Source organism: Rhinoderma darwinii, chromosome 2, assembly GCF_050947455.1.
Source record: "Rhinoderma darwinii isolate aRhiDar2 chromosome 2, aRhiDar2.hap1, whole genome shotgun sequence".
NCBI lineage: Eukaryota > Metazoa > Chordata > Amphibia > Anura > Rhinodermatidae > Rhinoderma > Rhinoderma darwinii.
Genome location: NC_134688.1, coordinates 451,045,145 through 451,072,710, shown reverse-complemented (window position 1 = coordinate 451,072,710; position 27,566 = coordinate 451,045,145).

The following is a 27,566-nucleotide window of genomic DNA, read 5'->3' as shown; positions in this document are numbered from 1 at the left end:
CCTCTTTGCATCCCGACGCTCATAACGCTTTTATTTTTTGTACGACGTAGTTGTATGAGACTTTGTTTTTTGCGGGACGAGTTGTACTTTATGTACGTACCATTTTTTGGTACAAATACATTATCGTTTAATTTCTATAAATTTTTAATTAGATTAAAATGCAGAAAAAAAGCAGTTGCGCAGCAGTTTTAATATTTATTTTTTTACACCATACACCGATCATCATAAATAATGGTATACATTTGTTGTACACGTTGTTACGGTCGTGGCGATACCAAATATGTCTGTATTATTTCATGTTTTTGGACTTATATTTTAAAAAGTTTATTTATTATAAAAAATGTGTGTTTCTGTGTATTTTTTTTACTTTTTATTTATTTATTTACCATTATTTTTTTTTTACAATCATTTAACTTTTTTTGTTAATCCCATAAAGGGATTTATTATTTTGATTTTTATTTTGTAACTGCAATGTACTGGCATAGATCTATATGCCAGTATATTAGCCTGTTACTGATCGTACACAGGCAGTTGTTAGGACATACCTCAGTATGCCCTAACAACAGGAAATATGTTCAGACAGCCCTGGGGTCCTTCACTGGACCCTGGGCTGTCTGGCCATACGAGTTGTGGGCTTTGATCGCGTCACAGTTATATTCTGTGACGCGATCAATGTGCAGTCCCCCCTCTTTGAACGCCGCGATCAGCTGTCATCGCGGCGTTCAAAGGGTTAACAGCGGAGAGAAGATGTTTCTCTCCTCTCCGCTGTCAGAGCGGGGCCGTGGCTGTGTATTACAGCCGTTGCCCCGCTCTCGATCGCACACACAGAGACGGCAGAGACGGCTGTCACACAGGACGAGTATGCTCGTCCTAATGCGCGAAGTGCTCGCCGCTCAGGACGAGCATACTCGTCCTGTGTCGGCAACCAGTTAAGTAGACCCTTAAATGGATACTCATTTGTAGAAATTGTAAGCCTTTTATCTCGTGCTATCTCCTGAACCATTAGGTGACTGCCGTGTTCTCGGCGAGGCCTTAGAATATACCGTTTATATGAAAATCAATCCCCTATAACAACTCATTTATTTGAAGACATTGTTTTAATTCGTCATCTGTAGTTTCTTCAATATTTTTTCCTTTTTTTTTAATTTGTTGCTTTCCTTTTTAAGTTGCAAACATAAAAGCGATTTTATTCGTTGAGAGGTTAAAAGACTATTTACCCCTAGGCAAAGCATCTTCAGAACTTAGAAGAAAAAAATAGAACAGCAGATGACTTAAATGTTTGCTCGTTGCATAAAAGCGTCTTGCCAAGTGAATTAGCGATAATGTAACGGTTGCAGGCAATGTTTTTAATTCCTGATAATGCTCATAATTAATATATAATGATTCTGAAATGAGAGGGAAAATTTTAAATGCTTCAAAGGACCATTTTTTTCAGAAGCGCCAGAACTCCATACCTAATGAAACGAGGATGGTTTAGTATTTATGAATCTTAATTTACTGTTTTCTATCACAGTGCTAAGCTTCTCAGCAGGACGCTGATGCTTTTAAATGGCAAAATATGCTTGATAGGTCTCTAACTTCTCTTTTATGTGCAAATAAGTATAAGGATGCATTCCAATCAGCTCTGAATTATATTAATAGGCTACTGGGTTCCAAGGGTGCTTTTGTAACATACACGATATTGTTCTTTAAGTGGTTCTTGAGATATTAGGAAACAATACCTACTTAATATTCATAAGGAGGATGATATGGTTTTATTTTAAATGATCAGGACCTAAGAAGAAATGTTTTCATGTATTTTGAGAGGAGGATTTTTTTTAAGTAAAAGAAAGGATAAAGAGTTTGACTAAACATTGAGTGAACTGTGGTTGGCAATGATGCTCACACGCTCACTTATTTACTCTCATTTATTTCAAAACGTATTCACTCACTCACTCACTCACTCACTCACTCACTCACTCACTCACTCACTCACTCACTCACTCACTCACTCACTCACTCACTCACTCATTCACCTATTTAATTACTCACTCACTCACTCACTCACTCACTCACTCACTCACTCACTTATTCCTTAACTTTTTCACTCACTGACTCATTCATTCACCTATTTAATCACTCACTTACCCACTTATTCATTCACTCACTTATTCACTAACTCACACACTAGCTTACGTATTCACTCAATTACTAACTCATTTATTCATTCACTCACTAACTTATTTACTCACAGACCTATTCACTCAAGTATTAATTCACTCACTTATTCACTCTTTCACTTACTTATTCAGCTAGCAATTCACTCACCTATTCACGAATGCACTTATTCATTCACTTGCTCACTCTCTTTTAAGGCCCATTTACATGAGATAATGATTGGGCAAACAAGCGTTCCCGATCATCACCCTAAAACAGGGCATCAATCAGCCGTTGAACAAGCAAACGCTTATTCATCGGCTGATCATATAGTTTATGCAGCAATAAATATCATCGTTGCTGGGAGTACATCGCCCTGTGTAAACAGGGAGATGTGCTGTCAACATGATGGAAATGCATGGGTTTAAGCAATCGTAGTAACAATCGCTGGTCCCCATACATTACTTGTCACGTAGGGTGCGTGGACCCACTGGGCTGTACTGCCTTAACGGTATGGCAGCTGGCCAACAGGACACAGGTCAAAGTCTATAGTTCAAATATGTGTACCTGTGGTAACTTCGGACAGTAGCAAGACAGGTTCGGATGGGACTTTGGCAGCAGGCAGGCACCAGGCGTAGTGTAACAGGACAGGTATAGTACTCAGCACAGCATGACTCCAACTCTATACGGCACTTGGACAACTGTACCCTCTATTAGATTTCTCCACTCCTCCAGGGCCAATTTGATGGCCAGTAACTCCCGATCCTCAATCGAGTAGTTGCGTTCTGCGGAAGAGAAGAGTTTAGAGTAATAGCCACATACCATTGTCTTGTCCTTGGAACCTCTCTGGAACAGGAGTGCACCAGCACCAACAGAGGAGGCGTCCTGCTCCAATGAAAACTGTCAAGATACATCTGGATAATGGAGGATAGAGGCTGACGTAAAGGCACTCTTCAGGCTATTAAATGCAGATTCCGCTTCTGGAGTCCACACCTTGGCGTTTATGCCTTTGTTGGTGAGGGTAGATATAAGAGATGTCAGTGAGAAGTTTGGAATGAACTGTCTGTAGAAATTGGCGAATCCCAGGAAACACTGTATGGACCTCAAGCCTTCAGGACGTGGTCATTCCATGACGGCCTTTACCTTCTCAGAATCCAACTTGAGGCCTTGATTTGAGATGATGTAGCCCAGGAAGGGTAGAGCATGTATCTAAAACACGTACTTCTCCAACTTTGCGTACTGCCGATTCTCCCTTAATCACAGCAAAACTTGACGGACATGTCTCTGATGAGTGATAGGATCTGGAGAAAAAATCAAGATGTCATCAAGATAGACCACAACACAAACATAGAGGAGGTCACGGAAGATGTCGTTAACGAACTCATGGAAGACCGCGTGAGCATTACACAGGCCGAAGGGCATTACTAGATATTCATAGTGTCCGTCACGGGTGTTTAATGCCGTCTTCCATTCATCACCCCGGCGAATACGGATTAGGTTATAAGCCCACCGCAGGTCTAGCTTAGAAAAAACTGTATCTACTTTTTACCGTGATCTGGTTGAGACCCCGGTAGTCGATGCAGGGTTGCAGAGAACCATCCTTTCTCTCAATGAAGAAGAACCCGGCTCCTGCCGGGGAGGAAGCCTTCTGTATGAAGCCCCTCTCCTGGTTCTCCTTAATATAGGCGGACATGGACTGACAAGGAGAGGGGATATACCCTACCACGGGGAAGGGATGCACAGGAATCAGCTCAATAGGACAGTCATACGCCTGGTGTGGGGGCAACGTCTCCGCCTCTTTCTTGCTGAAGACATCTGAGAACGCAGAATAATGACAAGGCAATCCTGCCAGGGACTGAGGCAGAGGAGACCGAGCCAGATGAATCAGATGAACCGAGCCAGGCAGCGGTTGAGACACTCAGAAACCCCATTGGAGGAGCTCTCTCTCCAGAATTCCAGTCCAGGACTGTGGCATGTAGTCAGAGCCAGGGCAGGCCCAGCAGCACAGGGTTGACGGCCCAAGACAGGACAAAATATGAGATGAACTCGGAATGAAGAGCGCCCATTTGGAGCTTCAGTGGCTTGGTCACAGCTACAACCGGGTCGGGCAGAGGTAGTCCATTCACCAATGCAACAATCAAAGGCCTCTCCTTAGGGGTTGTGGGCAACTGGAGTAGATCCATCAGGTCTCTCCAAATAAAGTTAGCTGCGGATCCAGAATCCAGATAAGTAGAGACCCGATGCATCTTTTCGCCGGACACTATGGTCACGGGAATGGACAATTTAGAAGATAGTCTTTCTTCACCCAAGGTTGTCTCTCCAACCAACCCTAGGCTCTGGGGCTTTTGGGGGCACAGACGCACAAGACAGACAGAGTCCCGAGGTGTGTCTGCATTGTCTCCCCAGGGTAGACAGCTTGAAATGGTCTATCCTCAAAGACTTCTTTGGAGGAACAGCTGATGAGGACAGCAGGGCTTTCTGCAAAGTAGGAACCGGGCTAGGGAGTCCTCCCTCCCGACGAGCCTCTTGGAACCGTTCTCAGATCCTTATGTCAATCCGCGCGGCCAGAAGGATGAGGTCACCCAGGGTAGATGGCAGATCTCGGGTGGCAAACTCGTTCTTAATCTCAGAAGACAGTTCCTGCCAGAATGTAGCCACCAATGCCTCATTGCTCAACAACAATTCTCCCGCCAGGGTGCAGAAGTGAATAGCGTACTCGCCCATGGAAGTGTCTCCCTGGTGAAGGTTCAGCAAGGAGGCAGCTGCCGACGAGACTCGTCCATGCTCCTCAAACACCATGTGAAATGTTGTAGGAACCCCTGGAAGTCACGGGTCTCTGGTCCTTGTCTCTCCCAGATAGGAGTCGAAAATGCTCTTGCATACAGAATAAAGTGGATATGGCACTGGTTCAAAAATCCCCTGCAGGTCTTCGCGTCTCCATCATAGCGATGCGGTAGCAGCAGAGAAAATCGGTGATCAGCACTGCCAGGAAGTGTAGTCAGAGGGTCTGTACAGCCAGTAGGTGTAGTAGGAGGAACGGCAGCTTGCACATCCAGCCGATGTGCAATAATGATCAATGCCTCGAGAAGTTGGTCCTGTCGGGATCGGAAGTCTAGCATATCCGCCCGCATCACTTGTGACATCATCATGGTCTTGGTTTGACCAGTGGAGTCCATGGCCCGAGCTTACTGTCACGTAGGGTGCGTGGACCAAATGGGTTGTACCGCCTTAACGGTATGGCAGCTGGCCAACAGGACACAGGTCAAAGTCTATAGTTCAAATAGGTGTACCTGTGGTAACTTCGGACAGTAGCAAGACAGGCTCGGATGGGACTTTGGCAGCAGGCAGGCAGGCACCAGGTGTGGTGTAACAGGACAGTCGTAGTACTCAGCACAGCACAACTCCAACTCTATATGGCACCTGGACCAGGATAACATGGGATACAGGTTACAGGTAGCAGGAACGGGAACACTGGGAACTGGAAGAAACTTAGGGAACCATTTGCAGAGACGAACATAGGTGACAACAGCAATGCTCAGGCAGTGCAGGAAGGGGAAGGGCCCTTCTTATAGTCCTGGGTGCTCATGGGCTTATTTGGTTCTTTAATTCAGGTATGCGCGGTGGCCCTTTAAGAGAGGGCACGAGCGTGCGCTCGCACCCTACGGGACACAGCAGAGTGAAGCAGAAGTGAGCGTGGCATCTCCTGAGGAGGAGATACGGGCCAGCTCTCACTGATCCGTGGCTGCGGCCGTCAGAAGGTGAGTAAACCTGACGGCCCGTAGCCATGGGCATTAGATTACTGATCATAGCTCCTTGAGAAAGGAGCAAACGAGCGCCAATCAACAAGCTGTCTCATTTTTATGGTCAAAATTGGCCGGTGTAAAAGGACTCTTATGTTCTGCCAGTTGTTACTGTACCATAGAAGCCATTATTGCAACAACAAGAGCCCGCATTATCAGCACATGACCATAACAGTGCAAGCCTGCGTTAATCGCTAATCTTTGCCTCTGATCTATGAGATTTATGTTTAGATCTTCCCTAATATTAGAGATGAGCGAATCGATTCTACACGGACTGAATTATGTGCAATTCTCTTAAAGTCTCAGATTTTGCAAATTCTGAAACTTTTGGGGTGCGAGGCGCACTATATGTGTCCGACCGCTGTTTTATAGATTAGAAAAAGGATTACATGACCTTGAGTGGGCTTGCAAGCAGCCTTCCCAAAATGCACTGCGGTTATCCCTCCTTTTACCCATATATGTTGCTGCAACTTTGACATTGGTTATGCTGTCTTGGCATTAAGAGCTTTAATAGGGTTGGTCCTAGAAGATCTCAGAGAGTCAGACACAAGTTTTCAGGGAAATCGGGGCACCTGCGATTCGTGGCAAATTTTGACCGAATCGAATCAGATGGCCGATTTGACCGAATTGAACTCAAAACTTATTTCAGGAAATTCGTTTCTCTACCTTATATCCTTTGGTATTTTTAAGATTATGACTCTTTTGTAAGAGGCTCCAAAAGTTTTAGAGTCTTAGAATAATTGGGTTACATGAAATCGGGTTGTCCGGGATTAGAAAAACATGTCTGCTTTCTTCCAGAAACAGTGCTACACCTGTCCATGGATTTTGCCTAGTATTGCAGTAAAGTGAATGCAGCTGAGCTGCAATACCACGCACAACCTATGGACAGGTGTGGCACTGTTTTTGGCAGAAGGCAGCCATGTTTTTTATTCCTGGACAACCCTCTTAATTATTAGGAATAGAAGCTAAACCTAGTAGAATGATACTTAACTCTTTTCCCTCCAGGCTAGCCCATACTTCTTCCATCACCAGTATTTCATCTGTAAGGTCACCTCTTTCCCTTTCTTCCCCAAGTTTGGTTACATGGCTGACATGAGACAGAGTCATGAAGGTTGGTCTTATGCCGAAAAGTTCCACAGCAATCAGAACTCGATGCTTAGGGGAAGTGTGTTTATCAGGGCATGATGGGTTTTGTAGTTTTGCCACAGTTGGAGAGACACAGGTTGGAGACCACAAAGCTGTAGATATAGTTTTTTCCAGATGATTAATGTATAATAATCGCAGTATTTTCTGTCTCTATGTGAGTGCCAGGTATCTGTTCTGACCCCTTGACCCATCCGGACTAAACACTTCAATGTACAGCAATTCTAAATCTATTTCAAAAAGACCCTGAAGAGGGAAAATTGGCAAGTTCATACATTATTTCTCCTGGCAGCATATCCAGATGACTTCCATGTACTACTTCAGCAATTGTATCTGCTATCTCTGTCATATAAAAAGACTCACTTGTAATGGCACAAATGAGTTTCAAATGTAAGAAACAGGAGAAAAGCACCAATACTCTAATATACTATATTGGACACAGATTACAACCCTTCCCTAGTACTTATATCTAAAAGTACAGTACTTAGAGGAGAAGCAGTAAAATGCGGGTTAAAGTCTGATCACGTCTTTGCTAAAGTGCTTAAAATGCGCTGGAATGATGAACTCAGATGCAACGCGAGAAAAAGAATACAATTCTGAGCTCTACATAAACGAACAATTGACCTGAGCGAGCTACCTTTAATAGCACGGGCGGACATTAGCACAATATACAGAATTATATGTATAGTAGATTAGAATAACTTTCTTGAGCTGTCTGGAGCTCCGATAAGTGTAATAGATGCTGGGTGATAACCACTAATGGCTGCCAGAATTTGTCACCTAGCTTTCCATAGGATCAGTCCGTTCTCCTGATATGTCTGTTTTAGTAATTACTTTCCCATATTCCCCATAAAACAATAATACTGGAGCATTTTTCATACAAATCTGCATTGTGCAATTTCTCTGTCATTCCTCCTGGAAATGTATACATAAATTACCAAAAAGGTGTTATTATTTCCCTTGTCGTTTGGGTGGGTCCCTACACATTGCGACACTGTCCAATCTATACTGACAGTTTTAGATTATGTAGGGACCCACCCTGTTGGCAAGGGGAATGGTATGCCGCGTTCCCACGGGTTGGATATGCTGTGTAAAAATCACGTAGCGTATCCGACCTGGAAACTGCAGCACCGTCCGTCCCAAAAAATCGCACCACATTGTGGTGTTGTTTTTTTCAGGCGGAATTTCAGCTGCATAAAAAAGCGCTCATACTTACCCCCTCCCTCCTTTGACGTCCGCTCCAACCTTCTACGCTGATGTTGCAAGCCATGTGACGATGCAGCCTGTGATTGGCTGCAGTGGTCACATGGGATAAAATATCATCCCAGGAGGATGGAGTGCAGGAAGAAGTTGAGCATTCTGAGAGTCCGGAGTTGTGATTTTTGAGGCATAATCACTGCAATTACGCCGTAAAAGTCGCAACACTTTGCCTTCTGTTGCAGGTTTTGCATCCCCATTGAATTCAATGGGGATAACTCGCAACAGAAAATCAACAAAAACGCAGCATAAATTGACATGCTGTGGAATTAAATTCTGCATCGCAGGTCAAAATATTAACGTTTATGCTGCGTTTTTTTCCCCACAGTGTGGGCATAAGTTTTACCAAATCTCATCCACTCTGCTGCTACTGTAATTGCGGCATTGCTGCGGAATTTCCGCATTGTTTACGCTACTTGGGATCCCGGCCTAATGCTCAGTTGTCTATTTATCCATACATTTCCAGGAGGAATAGCAGAGGAATGGAACAATGCAGAATTCTAAAGCAAGATGCTACAGCATTGATATTTCATGGGAAATAGAAGTATTTTCTAAGACAGATATGTCAGAAGAGATGACTGATCCTTTTTAAATGAACCCAGCAGTGGCGGATTATCATATGGGCGATTCGGGCGGCCGCCCGGGGCCCGAGGCTCCCAGGGGGCCCATGGCAGCCCGAACCGCACATCATTTTACAAACCTATTCAGCGCGCTAGCGCTGCTACAAGCCGAAGATGAGGAGGGGAGGAGCAGAGAATTGTCCGGGATCCAGGGGTAGGACACGCCTCCCTGACAAGTGCGGGCGCCGCCATTGAGTAACAGAACAGCAACGGACGGCTGTTCTGTTACTCCAAAGCTGCAAGAAGAGCCGGGCGGGCGGTCACCGGTGCTGAGGTTAGTTGGCTTATCCTCCTGCCCAACTGGTTCCCGACCGCTGGCTGTATTCTTACGGCCAGCGGTCAGGGACGGGTCCTTAAAACCCGAGCCATAGACTTTCTACGGCTCGGGTTTTAACTTGCTGCCCGCGCGATCGGGCAGCTGAATGTCGGGTCTCCGGCTGTCAGTGACTGCCGGGGACCCTGAGGAGAAGACAGAAGCAGCTATTCTGCTTCTGTCTTCTCCGATGTCTTACACAGCGTTCAATGAACGCTGTGTATAGGAATAGAGACAGCAGCAGCGGCGCTGTCTCTATTCCTCCCGGTGATCATGTGACTGGTCACATGATCGCCGGGTGCCGTTAGTGGCAGACTGTTGCTGGGTCTAACTAGACCCAGCACAGCCCTATTAGTGACAATCGTCACTATGAGAGGGCTGATTTCCCCTGTAACTGGGGCTGCTGTGCAACTCCAGTTACAGTGGAAAAACATGGTGTAAAAGAAAGAAAAAGTATATATAAAGTTCCCCAAAGGTCTTTTTTGACCTTTGAGGATCAGACCACAGTAATAAAAAAATAGTAACGTAAAGTGCAAAAAAAAATGAAATAATAAATACACATAAAATACCCACCCCAAAAAAAACGTTCCCCCCGCCAATCATTTTTGTAACGCTAGCGCTGACCCAATTACCCTAATATAGACATGTAATATATAAAAATTTCCGGTAGACAATGACGATCACATATAAAAGGTCTATTTTAGGGTAAAACTATGTTATTACCAAAAAAAATAGCTAAAACGTAAAAAAGCTTATTTTTTTACTATTATTTTCAAACTTTATGAATAAAAATTCTAAAATAGCAAAAAAGGTGTGCATAAAAACGATAAAAAACTAAACCTGCATTGTCTACGGAAAAAACGTCGCAAAAATCCCGTCGTTTTAATTTATTTTTTATAAAAATGTGTGTTTGGTGCAACTTTGTAATTACGTTTTATTAAAAAATATTTTCACTTTTTGAGATACAGCTGCTTTGTATCCTGTATCCGTCAGGTCAGCAGGACTGACGGGATCAGTGAAACGGGCCATGCGCTAAATTATAATCTTAGACGTGATAGATTTGAGGTGGATCCTGCGTGTCACTGATCCTGTCAGTCCTGCTGACCTGACGGATACAGGATACAAAGCAGCTGTATCTCAAAAAGTGAAAATATTTTTTAATAAAATCAATCAATCACACACATACTAATATATATATATATATATATATATATATATATATATATATATATATAAAATTATGATATAAAGTTTTTAAATGTGTACATAACCTTGTGGCACTATATACAAGGGGGGGCGCTGTGTGCCACTATATACAAGGGGGGGCGCTGTGTGCCACTATATGCAAGGGGGAGCGCTGTGTGCCACTATATACAAGGGGGAGCGCTGTGTGCCACTATATACAAGGGGGAGCGCTGTGTGGCACTATATACAAGGGGGAGCGCTGTGTGCCACTATATACAAGGGGAGTGCTGTGTGGCACTATATACAAGGGGGGCGCTGTGTGGCACTATATACAAGGGGGAGCGCTGTGTGCCACTATATACAAGGGGGAGCGCTGTGTGGCACTATATACAAGGGGGAGCGCTGTGTGCCACTATATACAAGGGGAGTGCTGTGTGGCACTATATACAAGGGGGGCCCTGTGTGGCACTATATACAAGGGGGAGCGCTGTGTGGCACTATATACAAGGGGGGGCTGTGTAGTGCTATCCACAGTGGTATGTGTGTAGCGCTCTTTATAGGGGGGGCTTTTTGGTGCTATTTACAAGAGGGGGAGGGCTGTGTGGCGCTCTCTACAGGGGGCTGTATGGCACTATCTATATGGGGCTGTGTGTAACGCTCTCTACGGGGGGGATGTGATATATAGAGGGGGCTGTGTATGGTGATATCTATGGGGGTGTGTAATATCTACAGGGGCTGTGTGTGGCACTATGTACAGGGGGCTGTGTGTATGTGGCGTTTTACAGTGTGTGGTATTATATTCAGGCACGCAGTGTTTGGTGCTATTATATTTAGTATGTGGCACCATGATAACTTTATTTTCGTTTATAGGTGTGGAAATGTTGGAAAAGTGAGGAGACGTCTGAGTGGCAAATTCTGCAGAAATGAGTCATGGCCGGGAGAAGTCGTCATGAGCGCTGGACCGGATGGAGAAGAAAAGAGGAAGAAAACTACTAGAATCTGAGACGTCGTCACCTGTGAGTCACTAGATTTATAGAGAATCTGTCACCTCTCCTGACATGTTTATTATAGGAATCCTTGTATTTCACAAAAAGTCTTTCTGCTGTAATGGCAGGGGGTAGGGAGACGGACAAGTGAGCCCTAATCTACCCGCCACTCTGTCCCTGCCTACTTGCAACGACCCGCCCTAGGCGACGGGGTACAACTGGGCGGCGGTCCCTGCGCTCAGTAAGTGCACGACAAACACGACAAACATACAAGGAACACAAGCAAGGAAAAGGGGCTGTTGCCCACGGCAACACCGTGAGCAACCAGAGTGGTGAACGAGCCGAGTCAAGTCAGGAGTGTGCGAGGTACAAAACGAAAAGCAGAAGAGTAGTCGGTAAGCCAGGGTCTGTATGGAGCAGGATCAAAAATAGCAGGAGCTGTAGCTGGGTCAGGAAACCACAAGGAGGGAAACACAAGCAATAACAAGCACAGAGGGACAGGAAGTGCAGGCTTAAATAGACCGAGGGCGGGAACTAGCTGAGTCTGGCCAGGTTACGATAGGCTCTCCCACTCCTAAGCCTGCCAGCCTGAATGGTGGAAGCAGGAGTCAGTCTCAGGGATGTATTCTCAGGTGCTGACTGATTAGTTCTGGGAGTTAACCCCGCTGTGCCTGGCAGATCCTTTACATCTGCAGTCCAGGACTGATAGACAATTCCCCTTGTCACGAGGTTGTGTCCCTGCACAGTGTGATACTCTCAGTATGTATGGACACAGCCCTGTGACAAGGGAAATCGTAAGGCTGGGTTCACACGAGCACATTAACGTCCGTAATGGACGGACGTATTTCGGCCGGAAGTCCCGGACCGAACTCAGTGCAGGGAGCCGGGCTCCTAGCATCATAGTAATGTACGATGCTAGGAGTCCCTGCCTCTCTGCAAGACAACTGTCCCGTACTGTAATCATGTTTTCAGTACGGGGCAGTAGTTCCACGGAGAGGCAGGGACTCCTAGCATCGTACATTACTATGATGCTAGGAGCCCGGCTCCCTGCACTGAGTTCGGTCCGGGACTTCCGGCCGAAATACGTCCGTCCATTACGGACGTTAATGTGCTTGTGTGAACCCAGCCTGACACTGTTAATGCTTGCCCAAAAAGGTAGTGTTAATAATAGTTACGGCGCGGCAGGGCGGCGGTGAGGAAGGGGGGCCCAAGTTTGGGTAACAGCCCAGGGCCCATGGTCTACTTAATCCGCCACTGGAACCCAGCTCCATCTCTCCCACTGCTCTGTGTAATAGGCATCGCTGTACTTCTTGCATTCTATTTGTGAACCAGGAATATCAGGTTGATCAGTGCTGATGTCAAACGTGTATAAAACTATACAGCAAAGAGTTGTGATAGGACAGATTAACCCCTTCCCTCTTTGGCCACTTTTGACCTTCCTGACCGAGCCTCATTTTTCAAATCTGACATGTGTCATTTTATGTGGTAATAACTCCGGAATGCTTTCACCTATCCAAGCGATTCTGAGATTGTTTTCTCGTGACACATTGGACTTTAAGTTACTGGCAAAATTTGCTCGATATGTTCAGTATTTAATTGTGAAAAACACCAAAATTTAGCGAAAAATTGCAAAAATTTGCATTTTTCTCAATTTAAATGTATCTGCTTGTAAGACAGGCAGTTATTCCACACAAAATTCTTGCTAATTAACATCCCCCATATGTCTACTTTAGATTGGCATCGTGTTTTGAACATTCTTTTATTTTTCTATGACATCACAAGGCTTAGAATTTTAGCAGCAATTTCTCACATTTTCAAGAAAATTTCAAAAGGCTATTTTTACAGGGGCCAGTTCAGTTGTGAAGTGGCTTTGAGGGCCTTATATATTAGAAACCCCCAAAAAGTCACCCCATTTTAAAAACTTCACCCCTCAAAGTATTCAAAACAGCATTTAGAAAATGTCTTAACCCTTTACACATTTCACAGGAATTAAAGCAAAGTAGAGGTGAAATTTACAAATTTCATATTTATTTATAATTTTTTTTATAACACAGAAGGTTTTACCAGAGAAATGCAACTCAATATTTGTTGCCCAGTTTCTGCAGTTTTAGGAAATATCCCACATGTGGCCCTAGCGTGCTACTGGACTGAAGCACCGGCCTTAGAAGCAAAGGAACACCTAGTGGATTTTGGGGCCTTATTTTTGTTAGAATAAATTTTAGGCACCATGTCAGGTTTGAAGGGCTCTTGCGGTGCCAAAACAGTCAAAATCCCCCAAAAGTGACCCCATCTGGGAAACTAAACACCTGAAGGAAATTATCTAGGGGTACAGTGAGCATTTTGACCGCACAGGTTTTTTACAGAAATTATTGGAAGTAGGCCGTGAAAATTAAAATCGACATTTTTTCAAAGAAAATGTAGGTTTAGCGATTTTTTCTCATTTCCACAAGGACTGAAGGAGAAAAAGCACCATAAAATTTGTAAAGCAATTTCTCCCGAGTAAAACAATACCCCACATGTGGTAATAAACGGCTGTTTGGACACATGGCAGGGCTTCGAAGGGATGGAGTGCCATTTGGCTTTTGGAGATCACATTTAGCAGGAATGGTTTGCGGAGGCCATGTCACATTTACGAAGTCCCTGAGGAGACAAAACAGTGGAAACCCCCCACAAGTGACCCCATTTTGGAGACTACACCCATTGAGGAAATTATCTAGGGGTATAGTGAGCGATTTGACCCCACAGTAATAAAAATAAAAATCTACATTTTTTCAAAGAAAATGTAAGTTTAGCTTATTTTTTCTCATTTCCACAAATATACATTTTTTCAAAGAAAATTTAAGTTTAGCTTATTTTTTCTCATTTCCGAGACACGGCGTGGCTTAGAAGGGAAAGAGCGCTATTTGGCTTTTGGAGATCACATTGAGCAGGAATGGTTTGCGGAGGCCATGTCACATTTGCAAAGCCCCTGAGGGGAAAAAACAATGAAAACGCCCCAAAAAGTGACACCATTTAGGAAACTACACCTCTTGAGGAATTCATCTAGGGGCGTAGTGAGCATTTTGACCCCACAGATGTTTCATAGAATTTATTAGAATTGGGCAGTGAAAATAAAAACAATCCTTTTTCTTCAATAAGACGTAGCTTTAGCGCAAATTTTTTCATTTTCGCAACAAATAAAGGAAAAAAAGAACCCAACATTTGTAAAGCAATTTCTCCCGAGTACGGCAATACCCCATATGTGGTCATAAACTGCTGTTTGGGCACACGGCAGGGCTCAGAAGGGAAGGACCGCCATTTGGAGTGCAGATGTTGCTGGATTGGTTTCTGGGCGCCTGTGGGCCCAAAACAGTGGAAACCCCCCAGAAGTGACCCAATTTTGGAAACTACACCCCTCAATGCATTTACCTAGTGGTGTAGTAAGCATTTTGACCCTGCAGGTGTTTTGTAGAAATTAGTGTGAACTCGATGTTGCAGAGTGAAAATGGGATTTTTTTCCACAGATATGTGGACAATATGTGGTGCCCGGCTTGTGCCACCATAACAAGACAGCTCTCTAATTATTATACTGTGTTTCCTGGTTTTAGAAACACCCTACATGGGGCACTAATCTTTTGCCTGGACATTCGACCAGGCTCAGGAGTGAAAGCGTACCATGTAAAATTGAGGCCTAATTTGGCGATTTACAAAGTATTGGTTCACAACTGCAGAGGCTCTGATGTGAAATAATAAAAAGAAACCCCTGAGAAGTGACCCCATTTGGAAACTACACCCCTCAAGGCATTTGTTAAGGGGTGTAGTGAGCATTTCACCCCACAGGTCTTTTCCATAAATGAATGCACTGCAGATGGTGATTTTTCCCTAGATATGCCATTTCAGTGGCAAATATGTCGTGCCCAGCTTATGCCACTGGAGACACACACCCCAAAAATTGCTAAAAGGGTTCTCCCGGGTATGACGGTGCCATATATGTGGAAGGAAACTGCTGTTTGGGGACGCAGTAGGGTTCAGATGGGAGGAAACGCCATTTGGCTTTTGGAGAGCGGATTTTGCTGGGTAGTAGATTTGTTTGAGTATTGCTGGTGTTTCCGTTTATAATGTGGCGGTACATGTAAGCCGGGCGGAGTATATAAGGGGCATAGTCAGGTGGTATAATAATGGGGTAAAAAAAAACAATAAAATGATCCATAGATGTGTGTTATGCTGTGCTCAATCCTTTCTGCACAGGCCGGTGTCGCACTGATATATGGCGTCCTTTATTATCCCCCTTTTGGTCCACACTCCGCGCCTTTGCAGTTTGGGGAATTTTGCTGGGAAGTGTTGTCCTGTTATAATACGGGCACCTGCGCTTCCAGCGGATATGTTTGGGCCCTCCCTTTCCTGGTTCCCTAATTTTAGGTCCTTGATAAATCGCCTCTTCAAACAGAAGAAATGTTCCCCTCGGGCACAACTGCATATTTTTTATTTCCTGACTTATTGGAGCCATAACTAATTTTATTTTTTCATAGACGTAGTGGTATGAGGGCTGGTTTGTTGCGGGACGAGCTGTAGTTATTATTGGTACCATTTTGAGGTACATGCGACTTTATGATCACCTTTTATCCTATTTTTTGGGAGGTTAGGTAAACAAAAAAACCGCAATTCTGCCATAGTTTTAGTTAGTTTTTTTTATACAGCGTTCACCATGCGTTATAAATTACATGTTAACTTTATTCTGCGGGTCAGTACGATTCCGGCGATACCTATTTTATAGGACTTTTTTATGTTTTACAACTTTTTGCACAATAAAACTACTTTTGTAAAAATAATGTATTTTTTTCTGTCGCCAAGTTGTGAGAACCATAACTTTTTATTTTTTTTATCAATGGAGTTGTGTGAGGGCTTGTTTTTTGCGAGACAAGCTATAGTTTTTATAGGTACCATTTTTGGAATATGTGCGACTTTTTGATCACTTTTTATTCCTATATTTATAGAGCAAAGTGACCAAAAAACAGAAACTCTGATATCGTTTTTTACAGTTTTTTTTTACGCTGTTCACCGCGTGCAATAAATAATATAATATTTTGATACCTCAGATCGTTACGGTCGCGGCGATACCAAATACGTATGGTTTATTATTTTTTTTCAATAATAAAGGACTTGATAAGTGTAAAAGGGGGATTGTGTTTTATTTTATTACTTGAAGCTTTTATTGTTTTGAAACTTTTATTTTTTTTCACTTTTTTTTTACACTTTGTCTCAAGTCCCAATAGGGTCCAGTTGTCAGATTTATTTTTTTCTAATACATTGCACTACCTACGTAGTGCAATGTATTAGATCTGTCAGTTATTCACTGACAGCAAGCCGATTAGGCTTCGCCTCCCGGCGGAGCCTAATCGGCTTCCGTAATGGCAGAGCAGGAGACCATTGGGTCTCCTGTTGCCATAGCAGCAGTCGCCAGTCCCGATTGCCTTTCAGGGCTGGTGATCTGCTAGTAACCGCTACAATGCAGCAATCGCTTTCGATTGCTGCATCTAAGGGGTTAATGGCAGGGATCGGAGCTAGCTCCGGTGCCTGCCATTACAGGTGGATGTCAGCTGTAACATGCAGCTGACTTCCACCGCTGATGACGCCGGATCAGCTCCTGAGCCGGCGCCATCTTGCCGGCAGCTACGGAAGCCGATCAGGCTCCGCCGTCGGGCGGATCTTGACCAATTTCTGTGCTAGGCAGACTGGGAGGCCAGTATTAGGCCTCCGGTTGCCATTGCAGCCACCGGAACCCCGTCAATTTCATTGCTGGGGTTCCGATGAGCTGCAAACACCTTAAATGCAGCGATCCACACCCCGCGTCGTGACACTCCAACATTAGCGTCTGACCTCACAAATGCTCTTCCAGATGAATGAGCGAAAATTCCCACAGACACACTCCAAAACCTTGTAGAAAGTTTTCCCAGAAGAATGGAAGCTGTTTAGGCTGCAAAAGAAGGGACCATCTTCATATTATTGTCTATGGATTTAAAATGGAATGTCATTAACCCCTTAATGACATGCCACGTGCATGTACGTGCCAGCCATTAAGGGGAAGTATGGAGCGGGCTCCATACTTAGCGGGTGTCGGCTGTGTAATACAGCCGTCACCTCACTGCAACATGCAGAGTAAAAGATCACTTTGAGTCCCCTGCCTTTTAACCCCTTAGATGACGCTGCCAATCGTTATAATGAGGGGGTGGCCCCCTCTGACGTACCATCGCCTTACCACGACAATATTGCGGGGTGCCGATGGTCATCATGGCAGTCGGCTAGCCTAATTAGATCAGCCATCTTCGGTAAGGCTAAATATGAGCCTGTCAAAATCACTATATACTGCAACACATTAGTATTGCAGTATATAGTGAAAGCAATCTAACGATCGATGGTTCAAGTCCCCTAGGGTGACTTCTAAAAAAAAGTAAAAAACGTTAAATAAAGCTTTTTTTAATGTATCAAAAAGTTTTTTAAAAGTTAAAAAAAAAACCTGTTCCCATTTTTTCACCAAAATAATGTTAAAAAAATTAACATAACTGGTATGTCCGCATCCGTATTTAACCTGCTCAGTGAACGCTGTAAAAAATAATAATTTGAAAACCGCCAAAATGCTGTTTTTTTGGGTACCTTAGCTCACAAAAAATGGAAGAAAAAGTGAACAAAAAGTCGAATGTACCCCAATATGGTACCAATTAAAATTACAACTCGCCCTGCAAACAATAATACATCACACTGCTAAATCGACAGAAATATATAAAACTAATGGCTCTCAGAATATGGTGACACAAAATCTTTTTTTAAACAACTAATATCTTTTTATAAAAGTGGTAAAACATAAAAAAAATATCAATTTGGTATGGCTCTAATCGTATTATCCCGTAGATTAAAGTAAACATGTCGTTTTTACCACACAATAAATGCCGTATAAATGAAAAAATTGTGCAATCGCTGTTTTTTGCCCATTTTATCCCTCAAATATATATTTTTTACATGTCCCAGTACATTGTGTTTTACATTAAATGGTGCCATGAAAAACTAAGTTGATGAAAAATAAAAAGTTATGGCGTTTGGAAACAGAGAGGAAAAACTATAGGGAAAAAAACAAAAAAAAATACAATTGGCCGAGTCATTAAGAGTTAAAGCTCCTGTAGGTGTAACGTTTAGGTGTCCCAATGCTTTTTTCCATATAATGTATGCCATGTGGTTAGCTGAGGTTGATCACATGAATGGCTAATCAGTACCATTTTGTAAAGGAGTCGTAAAGCCAGACAGTTAACAGGGGTGCACTCTTTAACATTGGCTTGTCAGCTTCTTCACGCTGCCCTGTGTAATGGCTGTATGTTATATCTGACACTTGGCAGTAGTACTTTATGTACTTTATTGGTGAAACATATGCATGGAATATATGATAAAATGAGTAATGAGATTGGATTTTCCCCTGCCCACCTGCTTCTGATTGACAGCTGTCATTCAGAGGCCAATGTTTGGAGAGTCATGTTGGACTCGGTTCCTTGAACAGTTTTTACAGATGAAGTTTATCCTCCTGTTCAGTGTCCCTTCAACTATACCATGCTGCCCATACGTAGGATAATATGAAGGAGCTAACAGGAGTGCACTCTCATTTTCTCATTCCCCACCCACAGATCATGAGATTGGGGCATTCAATGAGGGCAATAAAACCCTTTAGCTTTTTGTTAAAAGGTCATCTAATAGACACCTTATATTGAATACATGTGTGTTGAAGTGTATCTGTCACTAAAATGTTTTTGCACAAATCATTTTAGAATTATACAATACATTTATTCTAAACCCAGGGTGTTAGTAGACTCTGAGGGTACATGCGGCACTGGGGGAGGACTCAGACCCAGGGCACATGCCCCTAGTGCCGAGTGCTAGCAATGCTACTGTTCTAGACTATGATAATGGTCTTCCTATAACATGTCTGTGATATTTTTGAATTTCATTTGTGTATTTTAATCAAAATAACTACTCAAGAACACTTATTAGGGGATCCACCTTTTAGAATACATCACTAGGTGGCTTCCTCTGCAAACCTTATTGACCTGTCATGTGACCTCCTATTCACTTCTGTACAATTGTGAATGTGATTGGCCAAAGCTATCACTGATACTCCGGCCTTAAGACTCATTTAGAGACAGGGACACACTCCTTAGACTAATTCATTTCAGGTAAAATGTCCTGAAAAACAGCTAATGGGGAATATATTATAATATGTTTGTAATTAAAAAAAATTGTGACATAGACCCCCTTAAGGAGACTATATTTGTTTTGTAATATAATGGAGGTCTGTGGAACTCCTCATCCAAAGGCTAACCGGGCAGTGGGGCTTCTTCCAACTCTGTATTATGATCAGTAAGTAAAGCTACGTTTATAGCTACAATGTATAGGGGCCACCTAGAGTAGCTTTTTATGAAAGGTAAATATATGATAAAATGCAAAGCTCCAGATCTATCTGACCTAAATTACAAGAAGAAGGACATGTGTGCAGGAAGATAATACAAAACTCCAGTTACAAAACAGAAAAAATGCCACCCAAAAAAAGATCATGGAAAAAAAAAAGTATGTAATCAAACCTGAGCTACTGACCAGCATGGCTGTTACCGCATCACCGGATACAATGTTTATTACTCAGAGCAAAATAGCGCTGCAAATCTGGGGTCTTAAATTTAATCTCACTGATTCCTAATACTTTACTATAAGATATAATATGAGAGAAACAGTGTGATTTATGTAAAGCTTCTGTTCATCCACAATTCTTATCTCTTTAGATTCTATGCACAGTCTTGTAGCTGGTGGGTAATGCAGAAAATACAGCAGAGAGGTAACTGATTATCCTCCCCGGGATTCTCACACGTTTATAGACTTGGAAAACTAGTAAGATATTGCGCTCATGTTATATCCTAACCATTGCAGATAAGCCACCCTACACTACACACACATACTTATTTTCACTGCTTAATCGAGCAACATGTTTGTAGAAGCAATCCAGCAAATTATTATTTTTTGACGATATAGTGCAGGATAGGCTATTATTAAATAATAATGTAGTGACTCCCGTGTATGCATGTTTTAGTTGATGTGCTATTTATGGGTTGTCTACCATCTTGGTATATTCTTCCCCTCCCATATGGTTTCTCTAATGTAGTCTACATTTTCCATCATGCTTCTGGTTTGCAAAGACAAAGGGGCAGAGTCTCATCACACTGCACTTGCTCTTCTCTGAGTCCTATCTAAGTGAAGCAAATGATAAACCAGTGACATAAAACTTCAGTCCTCACACTGCAGAGACTCAGTCTATCATACGTGCTGCAGCTTAAACCTGTCTCCTTAGCCTTCTGCTAGCAATAGATTTTCCATGTCAGCTCTTACAAGCAGGAGACAGTGAGGAGCAGCATTTCATAGAAATACAATGTACTCTGCACACAGCACTCACAGATAGTATAGACAGTCAGTAAAAGTTTTATAATTCTGCAGCTAATCACTATAAGGACTCCCCTATTGTACAATCTATTGACATACGTTTTTGGACACCTACACATTACACCTACAAGTGCTTTTATAGCTTTCTATTCTAAATATTTAGGCATTAATATGGAGATCGGCTCCCGCCCCTTAGCTAAAACAGCTTCCACTCTTCTGGCAGGGCTTTCTACAACATTTTGAAGTGTGTCTGTGGGAATTTTTGCCCATTCATCCAAAAGAGCTTTGGTGAGGTCAGACACTGATGTTGGACGAGAGGGCCTCTCTCGCAGTCTCCGTTCTAGTTAATCCCAAAGGTGTTGGATGGGGTTGAGGTCAGGGCTTTGTGCCGGCCAGTCAAGTTCTTCCAGATCAAAAACTCACCCAACCATGTCTTTTTGGAGCTTGCTTTGTGCACTGGGGCACAGTCATGCTGGAACAGAAAAGTGCCTTCTCCAAACTGTTCCCACAAAGATGTAAGCGTACAATTGTCCAAAATGTCCTGGTATGCTAAAGCATTAGGATTTCCCTTTACTGGAACTAAGGTGCCAAGGCCAACCCCTGAAAAACAACCCCATAGCATTATCCCTCCTCCACCACTCTTTACAATTGGCACAATGCAGTGAGGCAGGTAACGTCTTCCTAGCAATTTGCCAAACCCAGACTCGTCCATGAGACTGCCAGAGAGAGATGCATGATTTATCACTCCACGGAACACATTTAAACTGCTCCAGAGTCCAGTGGCGGCGTGCTTCACAAGAAGAGTGGAGCTGGGTGGGGAGAGTGTCACGATGGGTGTGTGGACCCACTGGGCCGTACCGCCGTAGCGGGATAGCAGCTGGCCAAACAGGATACCAAGGTAAAGTCATTAGTTTGAATAAGGGTACCTGTGGCAATACAGACAGTATCGATGGCAGACTCAGATGGGAACTTGGCAGCAGGCAGACACCAGGTGCGGTGAAATACAGCAGGCATAGTATACAACACAACATGACTCCAATACTCTACGGCACAGGAACAAGGTAGCACGGGATACAGGATATAGGTAGCAGAAAAGGGAACACTGGGAACTGGAACACACTAAGGGACCATTTGCAAAGACTAACACGGGTAAACACAACGCTCAGGCAAAGAAGGAAGGGGCAGGACACTTCTTATAGTCCAGGGTAATCATGGGAGCAATCAGTTAATCTATAACATGTGTGTGCTCTGGCCCATTAAGACCGTGAATGAGCTTGAGTGCGCACCCTAGTGGTTACTGCAGGACAGGATGGCCGCATGTGCTGGCATCTCTGTGGAGGAAGACGTCTGCAGGATGATAGGAGTCTGCGGTCTGCTGGTGCGTACGTTACAAGGAGGAGGGATCTCAGAGCTGCCAGGAGGGATTTGACAGGTGATTATGTAATCCTGTAGTTTACAGGAAGTCCTCCACACAGGGGAGAGTGATATCCTGTATAAACATGAGAGCATGGTCTATTTTAATGGTCAGACCAGAGATCACATGACACAGGTGCCCATAATGAAAGGGTTCAAAATGTAGGGGTGCAACTGAGCTTGGAAGAAACAAATGACATTGCTAGAATATTACTGGTGAGTTAGCATGATATGTGCAAAACATTTAAATTGCCAGAATGCTTCTTTAACTGTAGACTCTTTACAGAAAATCCATATGAGTTCCATCAAACAGACTAAGCAGTTTCTGTACTGATCAGAGTCAAACCTATGGACTGAAGGTAGCAGTGTTAACCACATAAAGCACATTGTACTGTACAGTACTTGCTATCCTTAGCCCCCAAAGGTCACTCAACGTCATAGGTGTATATGAAGAGTCTGCTCTCCAGATTTATTGTATAGCCTGATATGCTTATTTTTATGTTTTAGAAGAATAAAAACTATTAGGGAGTGAGATACTAGGGTGATGGAGAATAAATAAATATTCTTTGTAATTGCATTTTTTATATAATACTAGATTAGGAAATTCACAACCAATTACTGACTTTTAAACATATTACATCTGGTTTCGTTGCCTGGAGGCTTGTTATAATAAATGTATCCTAGTATGGAAAAAAAAATTACTCTCTAAACACAACAATATATAGCAATTGTCTTTAACATGTGGCTCTACATCTGTAGCAAAACTGCGACTCGTAGCATGCAGATGCCAGGGCATGCTGGCAGTTGTAGTTTTGCAATATCTGGAGAGCCACAGGTTGGATTCCTCTGATATATAGCGTCATAACCCCAAAGCTTTGCTTATTGTGTTCAAATCCATGAACCTAGTAAATCTCACAAACAAGAAGTAATGAAATCTGAAATCATTAAAATGATTTGAGTTTATTTGTATTGCATAATAATTACATTGACAAAGATTCCAAGATGACAGCACTCATCCCCAATTAAAATGACAAAATATTTGTCAATATTAACTCTTCAATAGTCACGCAGTACATAATTTTTGAAGTGTCTCGTTATACTGCTTCTATCCAGCAGGGGGCAGAAGAGCAACATATAGTGCTCTAAAGCAATAGATTTGCTGTTCTTCACTTTGGGAGAGGGTTGCATAGTTTAGTCAAGTATCATTATTTCCATAAGAGGAAGATAAAAGAATGAATGATTACGGTGAGATTTATCTACTAGAAAGACATTGAATATAGACTGAATCTATATTCGTACTGCTCCGAAGCAAAAATTTTATTACAAAAAAGTGATCAGCTTGTAGTAATCTTTGTTGTTTTCTTAGTTGGATTCGAGTTTTCTGCAAAGAATGGGAGATATATAGTATACAAAGAGTTTATTCATTTACATCCCATTCGCAGTTTAAGTAGCAATGAATTTCTCACATTATCATATCAGTATTCAGCTTCGAGCAATACAAAAGCCGGGACAATTATGGTAAATGATGTGACGTCTTGGTCTAACACTAGGAAATCTGCACGTTAAAACTCCAATCAAAGATGAACAAAAATTCATCTATGGGCCTATTGAAATTTTTCTATGGAAATTGAGTTTTCCATTAGAATTTATTAATATGAAAAACAACTTAAGGAAATAGTGTAAGAAACTTCAGCAGATACATAAAAGGGTTACCAACGAAAAACACTTATCACCGATCCACCGGATAGAAAAAAAATATCTACTGTATGGTCACTGTGGGTACGGCTGCAGTGGGTCCCCCATTTAAATGGAGTAGCGGTCATGCATGTACACTACAGCTCCATTCATTCTCTATGGAACAGACAAAAATAGCCGAGTACGGTGCTTGAGTATCTCCGCGCTCGGCTATCTCGCTGTCTGCAAAACCTTACAAATAAAATGGCCTTGACACATTCTGACTATTATTTTATTACTAGAAAACAAGATCGACAGCATTGACTTCAGACCTCATAATTACAGGTGACAGTCCATATGGGAAACTATGATTTTCACTGACATTTAATGCAGGTAAAAGGAGTATCCCACAGGATATGCCTTAAATGCCCAGTACAGATGTGTCCACCCTTACATTTGCTTGAATTTGGTTAAGGACTCTAATTTCTCATGAAATTATTTCAATTCAATATCGCAACATGCTAAAAAAAATCTCTTGGCAGGCTGCAATTCATATCACAACCACTGGGTGTCCACGTATAGCATAGACACCTCATGACAGAGTCTCATGAAATTATATATATATATATATATATATATATATATATATATATATGTATATATATATATATATTTTTTTTTTTTTATTTTTTTTTTTTAAAGCTGGTCCTCTCGCACTACACATCTCAGTATATCCAAACCGAAAGGAGCAGCATGAATCAATTATAGCCCACTAATTTATACAAAATGAAGAGTATATTAAACCAGGTAACACGGGCTGATCCAAGGGCGTTCACCCAAAAGCATCGCAATGGAATATATATAACCTAGAAGAGGAGGATGCTATAAAGACACATGATGTACAAAGAGTAGAAAAATACTTTATTAGCATACATGATGTAAGACAGTAGACAATGTATAAAAACAAAAGAATCCATAGACCAACAGTTTAAAAAGGGACACAGGACTGGGTGTCTATCAAATATACATAAATAGCAGATAAATATCTGTGATTAAACTTCCAGAAAAAGACGTGTAATACGAGGCCAAAAAATGAGAGATGTATTTATATAAATTTGTGGGAAAAGAATAGAACCCACAGTGAGATAACAAATTTATCACATGGCCGTTATATATATAGCACTAAACGAAGGTGAACAAGCCATGCATATAGTTAAGCATAAATATACACAGCAATAATTTGTACATATATAGTCACTATACGTATAGAAAAATAGGTACTGGAAGAGAAGTCAATGGATATACAATTAGAATGGCATATTCACATGGGATGAACCATACCTATATTGAGATGCCAGGAGAGACACACACAGCCAGCGTCCACCCCAACGTGCGTTTCAACGCAAATGCCTTAGTCTGGGGGTCAACGAAGGCATTTGCGCCGAAACGCGCGTTGGGGTAGACGCTGGCTGTGTGTGTCTCTCCTGGCATCTCAATATGGGTATGGTTCATCCCATGTAAATATGCCATTCTAATTGTATATCCATTGACTTCTCTTCCAGTACCTATTTTTCTATACGTATAGTGACTATATATGTACAAATTATTGCTGTGTATATTTATGCTTAACTATATGCATGGCTTGTTCACCTTCGTTTAGTGCTATATATATAACGGCCATGTGATAAATTTGTTATCTCACTGTGGGTTCTATTCTTTTCCCACAAATTTATATAAATACATCTCTCATTTTTTGGCCTCGTATTACACGTCTTTTTCTGGAAGTTTAATCACAGATATTTATCTGCTATTTATGTATATTTGATAGACACCCAGTCCTGTGTCCCTTTTTAAACTGTTGGTCTATGGATTCTTTTGTTTTTGTACATTGTCTACTGTCTTACATCATGTATGCTAATAAAGTATTTTTCTACTCTTTGTACATCATGTGTCTTTATAGCATCCTCCTCTTCTAGGTTATATACATCTCAGTATATGTTGAGATAAGAGGCTAAGGTAAGGAATGACACATCTGTAGGTGCAGGTCCCCAATCCTGGACCATCTACTTTTAGGAGAATAGGGGTTTAATGACCCACATGCAGTTAGGCCAGCCACCAAATTCGCTATTTGAAGTTTGTAGTAGTGAGGGAAAGAGAGACAAATGCTGCTTGCTTTGTTTTTTCCTTAAAGGAACAGTGTCATCACAAATTATTTTTTTATATGTTAAAGATGTTAGTGCTTTATTAAAAACGTTTATATTTATTTGTGTGTTTGTGTTTTACTTTTTCTTATTTTTACACTTTTTCTTCCCTATGGGGGCTGCCATTTTTTGTTCCATTTCTGTATGTGTCGATTAACGACACATACAGACATGGAATACGGCAGCCACAGTCCCATAGGGACTGCGAACGGGTCCCGTCCCATTCACTTCTGTGTACGGCGTCTGTGTGGGAACTGCGCATGCGCCGCTCCCACACAGTCCAATTTGAAATTGGCGCCGTCCGGCGCCATTTTCCTGTGGACCGGAAGTCGCGGCCGGACAGTAATATTACTACTTCCGGTCGCGGCTTCCGGACTTGTGCACTTGGACCAGCGGCAGCAGACGGAGCGGACGGGCCGGAGGGAGCCGCGGCGGCAGGAGCAGGTAAGAGATTTCAATGTATGTTCGTGTTTGTGTGTGTTTACTACTGTATGTAAACCTACTACACTGTGTGTTAGCTCAAAAAATGGCGACACACAGTGTAGGAGGTTACACCGTTCAAACCCCTCGTTTATCCCGGCACTAGCCAGGATAAAGGAGGGGGGGGATGCTGAGAGCTCACTAGAGCGAGTGCTTTTTACCCAATTTTGCAATGCTGCAATTTTGGGAATAGCTCCATCTAGTGACCAGAAATGGGAAATATTATAAATTAGAATTAATTTATAATATTTCCTGACTCGTGAAAAAAATAAAAAAAATTTGAACAATGTTTAATCACCTACACACTAAATGTTTAATTAAAAAAAACAAACATGTTTTTCTGGCAACACATTCCCTTTAACTCAAATAAACTACAATGGAGAGGGTCATGCACTTACCCCTCCATTTAACTGTATAAAGACCGAATCAGATCCACACCTGCATAGGCATCAATGGCATATTCTGCGGATATGTCATAAATAATTAAGATGGAAATACCCCTTACACTACATGGAAGACTTCAGTTATGAAGATATATTTCAGGAATTATATTTATTCAGTCTTGAAAAGAGATGTCTGAGGTGAGACATGAATGTGCACAGTATACAATGCATTTGGAAAATCTTCCGACCCTTTACCCTCCAGTCTTTTTGGTATGATGCCTTAAGGTTTGCACACCTGGATTAGGGAATTTTCTGCCATTCTTCTCTGCAGATCCTCTCAAGTTCTGTCAGGTTGGATGGAGACCTTCGGTGGAGGCCATTTTCATGTCTCTCCAGAGATGTTTGATTGGGTTCAAGTCAGGGCTCCGGCTGAGCCACTCAAGGACATTCACATAGTTGTCCCTAAGCCACTCCTGTGTTGTCTTGGCTGTGTGCTTAGGGTCATTGTCTTGTTGGAAGGTGAACCTTCGG